The sequence below is a fragment of the Dipodomys spectabilis genome, unplaced genomic scaffold, assembly GCF_019054845.1.
Source record: "Dipodomys spectabilis isolate Male_0828 unplaced genomic scaffold, ASM1905484v1 ptg000042l, whole genome shotgun sequence".
Lineage (NCBI taxonomy): Eukaryota > Metazoa > Chordata > Mammalia > Rodentia > Heteromyidae > Dipodomys > Dipodomys spectabilis.
In genome coordinates, this window is record NW_024870719.1 from 8,049,041 (window position 1) to 8,063,927 (window position 14,887).

The window sequence follows — 14,887 nt, forward strand, 5'->3', positions numbered from 1 at the left end:
GTTATGTGCGCGCGCCTATCTGATGCATTTGACTGTCTTTTTATCCAACTGCCCAGAAGCCAATGTGTGAACTCTCCGTGCTCCGCTTCCCCGGGAGCGCCAGGGACGCCCAGACGCCTTTTCCCGGTTGGATTTAGAGCCAACGAGAGGCTGAGGACCCAGGTGTGTGGATCACTTTAGCCACACATTGGAAAGCCGCGGTATTAACTCGATTCCTGGTACACGGCAAGGTCAAGAGGGGGCTTGCAGATGGTCCTGTGTGCGTGCATCTAGACTTTGCTGTCTCGGCAGGAAGGATACGAAAGTTCAGCCCTTCGAGCTGGAGCTGGTTTACTATACAGACAAGGTAATGAGGATTGCTTTTCAAACTGCTTAAAGAAAAACAAACAAACAAAAAGCCTACAAAACCCTGACGTGTGTACAGCCTTTTCCGGGCTTCCTACTCCTTACCAAAATGTCACCAGCTCTCGAATTACGAGGATTTGGTTTGGAGGAGAACTTGAAGGAAACGTGATCGCAGGGCCAGGAGAAAAGGAGACGCCGTTCTTTGCTGCGGGTGGGCTTAAGAAGTCGGTTTGGAGAAGGACCCGGACCCTCCTTGTTTCTCCCTCCTGGAGCAGTGTTGCCTGTGCAAGTGTGAGTGTGCGCGCGCCCGTTGAGTGTGTGCGAGTGTGTGTGAGTGTGCAAGTGCGCGGCCGTCCTGCCTCTGCCCGCTCCCCGGGCGCAGAGCTGCGGGTTTCATGGGGCGATCCGCGCCGATCCCGCACCCAGCGCGACCTGCAGGCAGTGGCGGCAGTGGCAGGAGCCACCTCTCCGACTCCCTAGGATGCGGGTGCTGAGCTATGGCAAAGGGCAGCGAAGTGACGAGCGAGACACGCGCACGACTGTGAAAGCCACCTGGAGCCACCTTGCCGGGATTGTACCTGCGGGCAGAAAGTCCTCCTACGACCGTCTTTTCCCCTAGTGGCACCAGGTAACAAGCAAACGCCTACTCCCTCACCCAGTTTCCTTTTGGTCTTGTTTCTAGTGTCTTATCTGCATTGCAGGCTACTTTACTTATTAATGTTTGAAAATCATTAAGAAGGGCTTGGGTATCCAAAGACGCCTGCTCTGTGTGTTGTGGTAAATACAATGTCTAGTACATGGAATATAAATCTATACCTGAGCTCTCTTAATCTAGTAAAGTGAAATCTAAACGAATATGGACATGCTCCACCCTATATATATATATATATATATATATATATATATATATATGTATGTATGTATGTATGTATTTGGAGCTAGGCTTGTTGAACCTGTCTGAAGGTGTCAGAGATTAAAATTTCGTGTTTGCTTTAGGCTGTGGTTGCCACCGATCATTCGGTTTTCAGTCCTCCCTGATTGTACACTGAGAAAAGTGAGTGTTTGGTTTCCACCCATTATTTCTGCCAGAGATCATTTTTGATCCCTCTTTACCTGCCTCTTGGTGCCATGATATTTTTTCCTCCCTTTTCCTTGCTGTGGACAAGCTTGCAAAAATCGTTTTAGTAGTTGCAAATTACTATGCATTGGAAGACTTAGAAATGGAGTTTTCTTGGAACTTGCTTAGCATGGAAGGGAATTCATTGTTAAGGGTGTGTGTTGAGATCTATGGTGTTAACTGCAGGGGCTTGATTTTATGGTAGCTGAATAAATCCATGAGAGAAGTCATTTTTATATCTAGAAAAATGAGGCCAGATCCTTAACCAGACCCCCCCCCCCAGCTGAATTATTAGATTGTGGAGAGGGGCTGGTGATTGCGTTTTTGTTCTTTCTGTGTAATAGGCATTTTGCAATTACTTTCCAGTGCTTTGATTTACCAGGAGCAGGTTGGGTTTGTGACTGCCTAATTAGCATACTGGGTCTGATATGTTAAAATGGAGATTCCTGGACCTGTTCATTGAACTTCCAGACCTCCTTTCCTCTTCCATCTGATTTCTTTCTTTTCTTTCCTCATCTCCTCCGCTGTCCTTCCCCTGCGGAAAATTTCACCCCCTTCTGGAGGGCATTAGAATTAACAAGATAAAGCTCTTCCAAAGTAGTCTCATCAATGTTTTATTACATAGTGAAGACCATCTGAATAATTCAGCTAAGGAGTGCTCATTTGTCTCCCTCCTTGGGGGAGCTGCCTGCTGGCAGTACTCAGAGGAGGTTTGGCTCTGTGGATCTGGCCATGATGTACTTCCAGGAGGCAGAGACCAGGGTTGTTCTGGCCGGGTGGGGGAAGTATAGGGGTGCTGCCTGATTTCCTTCCACTAGCGGTGTTTCTATAGATACCCATAGGATGGCATTTACAGTCTATGAGCTGACCAGTTGCTGCTCTAGTTGTCCCTACAAGCTGATATCCCCAACTCCTTCTCTGGAGTCTGGGCTCAGCTGCTGCAGCAGCCCTTGCAGGCTGGTGGTGCTACAAGGCCATGTATGCAGCAAGCTTTGGGGGCTGGGCTCTGCCACAGCAGCTGTGAGGTCGGCTTTGACACTTTCTTAGGGTGGGGCTGGAGAGCTCGACGGGAGCCCCCTAGCAGACAACAGGCAAAGAATGGCCAAGGTGGTAGCCTGGATGTGAGAAAAAAGGCAGTGGGAGAGGCACTGGAAGGCTCTCTGTGGTGTCTGATTGCCTTTGCGTGCACAGCCCCGTTCCCCACCCCAGCCTTCTCCCATGTGAATACTCAAAAACACGGCTCTAAGAAGGTCTTGATATTTAAATACTACACGGTTAAATGTATAGTTTCTTACATTTCCATTTGTTCTTTCTCTTCTTTCCTCATGCTCTTCTGAGTTTGATAAAGACATCCATGCCCTTCCTTGCTTTGCCTTCTTTTAGAATGCTACTATAATATCAACTAATCTAACATACCCTAGTTCATATTTACTAAGCACGAAGAGAGGAAAGCCATTATACAGGCAGGTTTATGTGTAACTTTCAACTCTAAGGAAGGACAGCAAGGGGAACTCAACTTGAATAGAAAAGCAGGTCCACCCTTTACCCTCAGAAGACATAGCAAAAAAAAAAAAAAAAAAAAATAGGATTGCCTGCATGGAAAAGTATAGATAAACTAAATAAACTAAGAAAGAAAAAAAAAAACCTGGGGATTTGGGAAGAATTTGAAAACAATTTTTTTCATCTATTTTCTTTTCTTCTTTTTCTTTTTAGTGAGACCAAGTACAACTCCTCTATCACTTAAAAAATCCTAGAGAGAGCTGACTAGTGTGTGCTTAAGCATCTGACAAGGACATACCTTTATCTCCTAAATTTACCCAGAATATTATGACAACGGAAATTATGCCATCTTCTTATCCCACCAATAGGTTCACAAGTAAGTCCTACCTCCTAAAGGGTGACCAAATAAAAGAAAGCTGGTGAAGATAGATAGATAGTGAATTAGTGAATATGGCTACTTGGAAAATACCACTCTGCGTGTCTCTTTCCTCCCTCTCTCTTTTTTTTTAGTATTGTTTCTGTTTTTTTTGTTTTTGTTTTTTTTTTGCAAGTTAATTCTTGTCTTTGTCAAAACAAAACCATTAAACCTGATGTTGAATGCTCAAAACCTAAACAGAGATTAGGATGTGATTCAAGTTTAACATTGTGATTCATTGATGAGATTGGAATTAGGTTAAATGCCAGAACCCAATATAGCTCCTAGAACAAGGTATCATGTATATATTTCCAAATGAAAATAAATGTTTCTCTCTCTCTTGTTTTCTCACTTGTCTGGAGAAATGGAGAAGATTCTACAGACAGGAATCTATGTCTCTAGTTTGGCAAGATCCACAGACAGAACTGGTCTAGCTCACTGACGGGTTGTCAGCCAGGTATGGATAGGAAATGTCCTAGAGAAATCCTCCTCTCTTGTAAGCTTTCTTTGGTCACTATTAATAGGAAAAGCATAAGAGAAATGTTAGGATACCCCTGGGAAAAGATATGAACAGATAGGAAGAAAGTAATTATCATTTGATTCTCATCCCCTAAATTAATTTACTCATTTTTTTTTCCTTTTCTGTTTTGAACAGAATGACCTTGAGCAACACCAGGACATTGAGCTTCATACCCCTCTTTTCTTCCTTTAAAAAATGTAATAATTCCCAGGCAGTTCTGTTTTGAAATACAACATTAAGGTGCTGGTTCATTTAGGGAGGAGTTCATCAGTGTGTATCACTGGTACTCTTGCCAGCCAGAGATAATTTCTTCTCTTTTTCTCAAGAGAGAGAGTAAGAGCTGTAGTCATCTGAGGGAGAATTGCCCCACCCTTGTTTCTTCTTCTATTATTTTCATATCCTAGGTCACTAAATAGATTCTTGATGTTAAAGCAGAATCTGGTTATGACTTTGGTGTTTCAGTGACCATCCAGTGTTATGTCTACCTTTAATCTTTTCATGACTGAGTACATTTCCCTTTGCCCATTTAAACCAGAGCTCTGTTTCCTCTTGCTGCTTGAAGCACTTTTGGCAGGGTAGTTTTGCTGAGTTTACTAGCTGGTGAAATTAGGTTCTTGCTTTCTGCTGATACTATTGCTGTGTTATGTGCTGTGCTATGTGGAAGGGATACTTGAAACCATCTAACAATGTTCCTAACTGGATATGAAGACACTACAGAACAACTACTCAGTTTTTTAAATCAAAAATACATTGATAATAAATAGTATGGCTAGTCAGTATTTTGGCCAGTGTTGAGGCCAGAGGAAGAAATCTACTTGAAATTTTGGAAAGACTTAGCTAACTGGTTGCTTTTATTACAATGATTTTACTTTTTGATTGCTTGGAAAAGCAACATATTGGCAGCATACGTAGGTTTTTCTTTTTCTTTTGCATGGCATAATTACTTGTAAGTTTTCTGTTATATCCAGGTTAAAGATTCAGATTTAGGCCTCATAGATGTGAGAGTGACTCCCTAGCAGACATAACTAATGGGTAATCCTGCTGATTCACCTCAGTGACTTGTGTGTATACCTCTACCTTGTTCCAGATGCCTTGAAAATGAGTCTGTAGATTCTGTTTCTAAAGCTCACATTTTCATTCCTGTGGCATCCTTCAATCATTGAGGACTATTTAGAGCCCAAAGCAATATAATTGGTCCATTACATGGTGTGTGCATGATGAAATTAGGAAGTATTATGTTTATAATTATTGAAGCTATTTTGATTAGAGGTAAAGCATTTATATTATACTCTATCACTATAAATTATATGGCATTATGAAACTTCCAGTAAGTAAAAGGGGAGATGGAAGGATTTGATTCAGATATAGCTGATACTACTTATGAAGTAGGGAGATTGGGTCTGGCCAGTGCCATGTTGGCCACATGGTGGATGGTAGGGAGGGTCTGGTATCACGTTCATGGTGGGAGAAGGTGAAACCCACTGCCTCTCAGGTGATGGGCGTGCCTGAATCCCTGGAGGCAGGGGTGTGAACTTGGATGATAGGTTACTAAATGTGTCAGTCCAGTGCCTGGGGCTGGGAGTTTCACGTGACCTTGGCCCCCTGACATGACCCTGTGTAGGCTCAGACCAGCTCAGGCGCCATTATGCCATGCCATGCCACGTGCCTCCATGTTCCAGCTCTCCATTGGAGCTGAATTGGTCTGGTATTATTATTTCTCTTCTTTCTTTCCTCCCTGGCCTTCATGGCTCAGTTTCCTAACAGTGTTAAGTGTATTTTCTGGTTGCTGATCTTTGAGACAGGATTCTACCATGCAAGAGCCAGCCTTTCAATTCGACCTTTCAAAATGTGGTTTTTCCATTTTTCTCTACATACAATTGTAAGCTTTTAAAAAAAAATCAAGATGGTGTGATAGATATGGTTCTGATAAAATGTTTTTACTGAACTATATCATCATTTATCATTAATTATAAAGATGTTTAACAAGTGAAAGCAAACTTTCACTTGTTGGAATTATAGTTACATGTAAGTGTGTGTGTGTGAAAGAGAGAGAAAGAGAGAGAGGAAAAGAGAGTATTTGTTTGTGTACCATAATCTTATCTGTACCAAACAAAACAGGTAGAGAATCTCTATTATATGAACTTCCAAATAACATTTTCAATGTTTCTCAGAAATTGGCTTTGACATTTGATTTTTGCTAAGTTATAAGACTACTTGGGAAGAAAGGCCAATTGACCAGTTGGGGACTTGCTATGAATATATCTTTTTGTAATAAAAACACATAATTATAATATTTTTGCATTTTCTTTGTGGGAAACTCATAGTGATTTAAAAACAATCTTTTAGTTAGCTGTTTCAAAATTGGCAATCTGACCTGTTGAACTTAAAGACTCATTGTACAACTACTTAAAATTAAAGCAAAAAGGTATAATCTTGATGGAGAATGGCTGCAAGATGAAACTGAACAAATTTTAGATTTTATAACAAAAAACTCTGAAAAAGAAGCAACAAAATAAAAAAATGTTAAAGAAGTTTTTTGGTTTTTTTTTTTGGGTCCGGTCATGGGGCCTGAACTCTGGGCCTAGGCACTGTCCCTCAGCTCTTCAGCTCAAGGCTAGCACTCTACCACTTGAGCCACAGCGCCACTTCCAGCTTTTTTCTTTTTGCTTATGTGGTGCTGAGGAATGGAACCCAGGGCCTCAGGAATGGAAGGCAAGCGCTCTACCACTGAGCCACCTTCCCATCCTTCAAGAAGTTTTTTAACCAAACATGGGAACAGTTTCTCAATTCTTAGGAAAATATTGAAAGGAAAATAATTAGCTTAAAATATACTTAATCACAACTGGTTATTTAATTAGAGATACAAGCCTAACTATTACTTTTCTATATAGAATTTTGATCAAGTGCAGAAGAGCCTGAAGGATACATTTCACTGGTTCTCTGGAGTTTGCTCTCTTTTCACTGCTCAAAATTAGTGAAAGGTCTTACACACAAAGAACACAAATTCTACTGTATTATGTCATCCCTAATGTTCAATTACTATCATAAAATTTTTATTTTTATTTTTATTTTTTTACTTTTTGTCCATACATGGGTTTGAATGCAGGGCCTTGTACTTGATCATCAGCTTGCTCACCTGCCTGGTGCTTTACCATTTTTGCTATGACTCCAACCCAGCTTTTTGCAGATTTTTTTGGAGATAGAATCTCAAGAATTTTTCTGCCCAGGATGGCTTTGAACCTTGATCTTCTGAATCTCAGCCTCCCGATTATCAAGTATTACAGTTCTGAGCCACCAGATGCCTGTCTGTAGACAATTTTTTTCTTAATTTTTAGCTGAATAACAGCACTAAAATGTACACAAATCAAATGCCAACACTGCCCACTGTTTGAGCTTTATTCCATAAGGATAAATATCTCCGTGCCATTAATATTCACAGTGATTTCAATTCAAAGCACTCCATTCCATAGAAATATCACTCACTTCATGTTGAGCATATGGAGCTATTTATGGGAATTACGTTTTGACTGCTTATCCACCAGGCATTTTAACAACATATGGCTAAACTTTGACTTTTGTCCTTAGGGAATTTGTTTTCTGAGTAACATGAAAGACATACACAAATGTATCAATGTTTTTCATCACTTTTCATGTTTTGTCTCTTGTAGTAATCAAGAACAAAGCTTCTAAATTCTCTACCCCTTCCTGTCCCTCATCATGAAATGAGGCTAATGCTATGATTATAGAATAGGGTTGTCACAGATGCAAGTGGTAATAATGTCATCATTAGCAGCAAGATCTTCAGGAAGTACCTATAAAGGAGGTGATATGTATATAGCTTTAAAGCCTATATTTGGGATCATAAAACCTTAAGGTGTCATCCAGAATAGGTATTACTTGAGTGCCATCTGAATACAAGTGCAAAGCCAAGAGTTTCCTTGGATTTGACAACCCACAGACTGTAGGAGCTGTGATATATCTCACAGTACATGACTTCCCCAAACATATTCAAATATAAATTTAGGAAGTTAGAATTATGAATCTTCTCAGACTTCTTGACATATATTCGGTCCTATCTTTCCTCTAAAGCTTCTCTGCCAAGCGGTCACTTGATTAAACTCAAGTACCTTCAGTGATTTTCAAAATCACTTCACCTAAAGCAGATTACTCCATTTTTGTACAAGAGTGTCACATTTTAATCTTTTGGATTGAGCCAAATTTCTGGTATCCTGTAGCTTCTAATCAATTTTAAGATGGGGAGTAGGGGGAAAGGTGGTACACAATAAGTCTATTTCCTAATAACAGTATTTGGACTATGTGAGCTGAACTATTTGAGATCACCAACCTATGATTCCTCTGCTCAGGATTACACATATCCCAGCTGGTTAGCAACAGTTTTCTATGTGTTATTGTTTCAAAACCTTTTATATTTTATGTGCTCAATAAAGGTTAGCTCTCACTAATCTTCAACATTACTTTCTTCTCTATAGGTCCTAGTTTATCCTACTTTTTTCACTGATGAACTTTATTAATGCCAACAGCCCACGTGGATTGATGAGTATAGAGTAAGGTTGTCATTCGTTTTCTTTTGGTACAGAGAAAGGAGTATATACTGCAGCCCTTTGTACTCTTTTTAGATGTTCCAGTTTGGTCAATGTATCTCTTCTACCTAAGCTGAATAGGGAGGGCATGGGAGTCCTTAGCCAATTACTTCTACTATGCTACAACCTGTCTGTCCAGGTGTGGTCACAAGATAAAAAGTATTTGCAGTTTTGTGTTTTGTCTATAGTAAAAGTATCTGAGACTATTCTCCCAATACTCAGGTCTTGTGATTTGTTCATAATGACCTACTTATATCTTTTTCAGCTAAAAAGTGATAGAAGAGTAATTTAGAGCATAATGATCTTATTCATCATCTGAGATGATGGGCTATCTATATCACAGGTTGTCTGACCTAATAATCTAAAGATTATTCTTTATTTCCCTACGAACTATTTATGTTATTTAATGAATACTTATTCTTTTATCTATTTCTTCTCTGAGACACAAATCAAAATGGAATAGATGCCATTCTAGGAAAATTTTATTTCATTGTAAAAATAAATACACTTTAGAAAGGCAGCCCCCTAGGATAGAACTAGTCGGTGAAATCCTTACATCTTAACCTCTTAATTAACCCTTAGATCCAAATGACTCTTATCTGGAATATCTGTGAATTTGTGTTACCACCTGTTTTTGAAATAAAATCAAGTAGGTTCCTAGTAGTTTCCCCAGCTTCCAGATAAGGTTATCTGATTTCTGACAAGCAGGTAAGTAATTTGAATACAGAAGAAAAATGAGAAAAAAATTGAAGACTGTTTTTAGATTATCACTATGATCCATAATTGATCCTGCTATTCTTTTTAGGCATCCTGGTTTAAAATAAGTATTGAAAGATTCACAGTGTGTTTCTGAATAACAGATTGGGGCTGAGGAAAAGTATATGCTTCCCCTGAGGGAAACACATCGGCTTCCTTCTGTGTATTTATAAGGAAACTACTGAAAGATGACAGTGTATTCTTATATATTATGATGATGACCAGCTTCATCAGCACCATCATACCTTTCTCCTCATCATTTTCTGAGAGGTGTTGTATGTCCATTACTGTTTGGGTTTAACTTTTTCTTTTGGTTTGTATTTTCCACTACCCCATACTCTATGACTCAGTCAGGATCACCTCTATCTTGAGAAGCAAATTGAGGCTCAAACCAATTAATTTTATTTGGCTGTGTGAAGACACTAAAAGGACTACAATTCAAATCTAAACATTTGTGATTCTAGAGAGGACACTATAGTCATTATGTCTCTTTTCGTCTCCTTTTTATGGGTGCTTTTGTTGATGATTGCATATAATATCTTTTAAACTACATTGTGGATTACCAGCTTCTAAATATATCTCATCTTACTGATTCCATATATCTTTTATGGTACAATTTGCACTATCATATTTTATATTTAGGAGTCCTTGAAAAGCTATATGTGTATGTATTAGGGGATTCTGAATGTGTTTATATTCAGTACGCATTTTCATTCTGAGTCCTGAATAGTAAGTATATACTAAAACTTTTGTTAAACTAGACTGTGAGGTTTGGATGATTTACTAAAGGGGCATGGGAACCATTGAAAATGGACAGATATATCACAGATATAATAAATATGTAATAAAATATAATAAATGTATAATAAATAGTTGTTCCTGTTAGTGAGGAATCAGAGAATACTGCAATGTTGGGATGTGATAGAACTTAGAGATCACACGTCCATCATCAAAATATTTGACTCAGTCTAATAATGTACTGCATTCCAATTATCACAATGTTATTTTTGCAGTTGAAGCCATCATCCTTAATAGTGTTTCAGATTTTACTCCTGTTACCTCTTCTCTTTGGTACAAGGCAAGAAAGAAGTCAAGTACAAAATTCACTTTCTTAGCTCAAATCATTATCATCATTATTTCAATGGCAGAGGGATTTGATGATGGTCTGTCAAAACCTAGGCTTAATTCTAAATATACCATTTGTCAGGACAGATCTTTCCCAGAGTGAGCCTGTGGTATGTTCTGATCTGTGATCTACTTTCTTACTTTCTTACAATGCCCAAACATTCCTTGAAACATCTTCCCCTCAAAGATATAGATGGTTTGTTTTTTTTATGTAGAATTTAGACTCTTCCTGGTTTGAACCACAGGTAGGCAGAGGTACTTGTACAATTTGCCAGATTAATTCTCCAGATAACATTTAGCATCCATATTGTATCACTGACAAAATATAATTGTTATGTAGCTTATCCCAGATCTCTTCTCTCTTGAGGAAAAGTGGTCCAAATGTCAGCTAGATCTAGCGATGAGGCCATTATACTAAATTGAGCCTCACAACAGTTATATGAGTGATCCCAGTTGTGACCAGAAAAACTCCCAAGCTTAGACCAACTCAAATCACTCATCAGCAAAACCATGTTTAAATCACTGCATTATTGGGTAGAAAGAAAACAAGGAATCCATCTAGGGTAATAGGCCATAGCCAGCCACTATGGTTCAACAAATATTTGTTTAAAGATTTACCATTCTAGATCTACTACTATTCAATGTATGTATTCATATGATTTTGAAGCAAAATGTTTTCATATACTAAACCTTTGGATATGTTTGTCAATCCCTCAGTAGGTATTTGTAAGCTACCCTTTCACATAGCTGATGGCTGAATGTACATGGAATTTATTCCAATTCGCCTGCTTTACTAAAGTTGACTCTTATTACGATATTACAGAAATTTCCCGATGAAAATGTTGAAATCCTGTGCTAAGGGCCAGGCTGTTCAGTTAAAGCCCAAGATGCACAGAGGCTTTGTTTCTCCAACTTGCTTTTGAGCTTGGTATGTTTCAGTTTGATGTTTCCTTGGTTCTCCAATGTTTCATTTTACATTCTAACTGTGTTTATATTTACTGTTCATTCCTTCTGTAAATTAAATCAAGATTGCACAATTACATTCTGGCACTTCATACAAACACACTTCATTTTATTTAATAATATTCACATTTATGTATCAAATTACTCTACAGGAAATTGATACTCTGTTGCAGGTATAATAAGGATACAGTGTACAGGCCATAGAATACAGAATTAAAATGACTTTTATAACTTTATTATAGTTCATTGGCAAACGTACATCATTAACATAAGTATAGCCTACTTCAGTGATTTGCTTTTAGCAAAAGAAATGTATTTGTGAGGAGGTGAAAGGAAATGTATTTTATATTCACCTACGTGTTTCCTTCAAAAATATTTTGTAATTATGGATTTGAGTCATTCTGAATTATACTGAAATACAATTTACAATTTACATTTTCTTGTATTTCTTAGTATGATTTTAGAGTTTATGATTAAATAGGTAATTCATGTTGTATCAATTATTTGAAATTTTTACTAGTGAAATATAAAATAACCAGGTACATATAACCAAGTATTGCAAGTGTAATTGAAAATTAAAACATAGTTCTCATAGTTCTTGTCTAGAGAACAGAGCTAATGTTGATATCCTCCAAAGCCCTTAACAAGATGCTGAAATAGGATTCAGGATGACCCATTGTAACAATGAGATGTACAAGACAGTATGTTGAAAACAATCTTTACAGCTTTGCTGGGGGGGAAAGGGGAGAGGACTTGGGGAGCAGGGGAGGAAAGGGATGTTAGGGGAAAAATAAAGGAGGTTGTAACAATGCTCGATAGGAAATAGACTCAGTACCTTGCTCATGTAACTGTGACCCTTCTGTACAGTATTTTTACAATAAAAAGTAAATATTAAGAACAAAAAACCCCAACAACACAAAACTTAATTTGAAACATGAATAAAAAGGAGGTATCGAAGTAAGGAATTTCCACCTTTTCTTATACTGAATGACCAACAATAGAATGATTAAATCATACCAGCCATTAGCAGTTATACATGCTGAAAAATTGTAGTTTCATGTAAAGAATAGCTGTAGATATTTTCACGTGTTTTCATATTTTCATAGTTGCTCTACTGAAAAATATGTATCCTTATGTTTTTCATATCAGATTGTATTATTTGGCTTGAGTAGAAAACATCTTTCTGCTTTACAATGCTATACTGAGGACTGAAGGAATTTATTTTTATTTTTATTTTTTATTGTGAACATACTGTACAGAGGAGTTACAATTACATGGGCAAGATAATGAGTACATTTCTTATCAAGCATTGCAGCCTCCTCCTTTGTTTAAAGACAATATCAAGGCAATATTTTTCTTTCCAGATGAAGCTATAAATTTGTCTTTTGAATAAATCAAAATACAAATAATCTTCTCAATAAATATGGAGTAACCAAATATTGTTAAAGTAGCAGTGATAATATTGTAAAAAGTTGACATTACAGATAGAATATGATCTTTGGGATATAGCCAGGAAGAATAAGTTAGTAATCATTTTACCAGTTATTTAATGTGCAGAACCAATTCAAGTTGTGTTTTATGAAGCTACTTAGAGGAATATCTGAAAAAAATAATATAAAATCACAAACAGAAAAACTAGATACTATGTTCAGAATGGTCTTATTTATGCACCATTTATTTTGTGATAAAATACACCCTTTTCCTTAAGTGTATGTTCAATGAATGGAGTTGAAAAATGACTAATATCCTAATTCTTTTTTCTTTTTTTGCTACTTGAGAAAATTGACCTTCTATTTCTTTAGACTGAGTTGTGATGACTTTATAGTTCTATAAACTTGTCACTTTAATAGTTTTTTTTTCTTTTGTCTCTTGAGTAGATGAAGCTTTAACTCAGTGACTCTTGCTTTCTTGACTTGCGCTTACTTTCCTTTTTGTGCGCTCTACCATTAGAGCCATGCCTCTGCCTTTGCTTTTGGTTGGTTAATTGGAGATAGAGTACAATTTCTGCCTAGGCTGGCTTCTAATCTCCATCTCCAGGTCTCAGCCTTCTGAACAGGTAGTATTGGAGGTGTAAACAAGTGGCACCTAGCTAATAGTTCTATTGGTTCTCTTAGTGCTTTAATTAAAAATATTTAAGTTGCCAGATGAAAATATGACTATAGTATGTATTCACTTGTTGAGATAAAATGAAGAAATATATATGTAATTAATACCTGCGATGTTGGACAAAATCAATTTACTTCAATTTGGAGTGCTATTTGTAGCTTTACAATGTGATATGGAATAAAATAATTATCTCTAAAAGAAGGAAAAAGAATCAGAACATTTTAAATGCGAGGATAGGGAATTTGAGGGGATGTTGGGTGAATAAATGAATTGATATGTACATTGATATTATGCCCATATTGTAATAAATATTGTTAGAGAAGGTAACCATAAAATACTAAAATGCAATAGATAGGAACTATTTTCATTACCTGAATGTTAATGGTTATGTTTTAATGATAATATTTGTAACATTTAGGTTTAGTTTATGTAGAAAAGAAAAAAATGCTATTTTTGAAATATGACATATTCAAAACAACCTTTGAAACATAATTTGGTATTCTCATGAAGATGGTTTCTATTATCTTTCCTTATGTATCTTGCATAATATGTAGTCTATATTGGGAAAAGGAACTGCCAGCTCCTTCAAACTGGTTGCAAACTTTGGTGGAAGGGGTAATTTATTAGGGGAATTTCAGTCTTCTTAGAAGCAGAGATTCTGTATGAGCTGAATGAATGTAAATAAAGTTTATATGCACTTTGACCAATTGGTGTAATCACTGACAGTGTAAAGGTAGAATGTGCCATGCATGAGATGAAATGATTAGTTAACTATACAGCAGACCAAGTTGAGACTTATAGGTTGGATATATAAAATGTGAGACAAATGGAGTGAAATGAGGGTTTAACCTTGTTAGAGTTTTTCAGAAACCAGCATTAATAGCATGAGCTTCTGGCTTTAAGCAATTAGAGATAAGATGGACCAATAGGGTTGTGTCACTGAGGACTTATTTATGAACAAGTGGGAGAGTCAATGTAACCTGGATCAAGCCCCAGAGGAGTTTCTTGGTTCACCCAACCAGTATAGAGCTGTCTTCAGGCATTCCTTGACTTAGCATTGCAAGAATTGAGAGATCAAGATTTAACTTTCCAGTGTAATTCATCTTTATTTATTTCTCTTCTAGATTGGATAGGGCAGAGCATGATAGTTTCACATTATCACAGCACAAAGTGCAAAGCAGAAACATAAAGAGAGGGAGGAAGGAAAAAGGAGAAAGAGAAGTGCTTTCTTGCACTGCTTTCTGGAAGTCTCAAGGTGTTTCAATTGGTGCTTTATTGAATTAGGTCACATTACCATTTCTGCACAGAAGAAATTAAGAAGCTTCTGTGTTACTTTGTCCATTTCTATTTCACTTCCTGTATACAAATATATATATGATATAGATATACATATATACATACATATATTCATATATATGAAAAGGAGAATATATATATAT

The 14,887-nt window shown here is 37.2% G+C and overlaps 1 protein-coding gene across 1 annotated transcript in view; it reads left to right on the forward strand.

The window, feature by feature from the left end:
• Nucleotides 1-774: 774 nt before the first annotated feature.
• The window catches only part of Lrfn5 (leucine rich repeat and fibronectin type III domain containing 5), a 265,279-nt gene continuing 251,166 nt past the window's right edge, over nt 775-14,887 (forward strand). The window contains exon 1 of the mRNA XM_042677818.1: nt 775-973. The gene's annotated coding sequence lies outside the window, so the exon portion shown is untranslated. The remainder of the gene's footprint in view (nt 974-14,887) is intronic.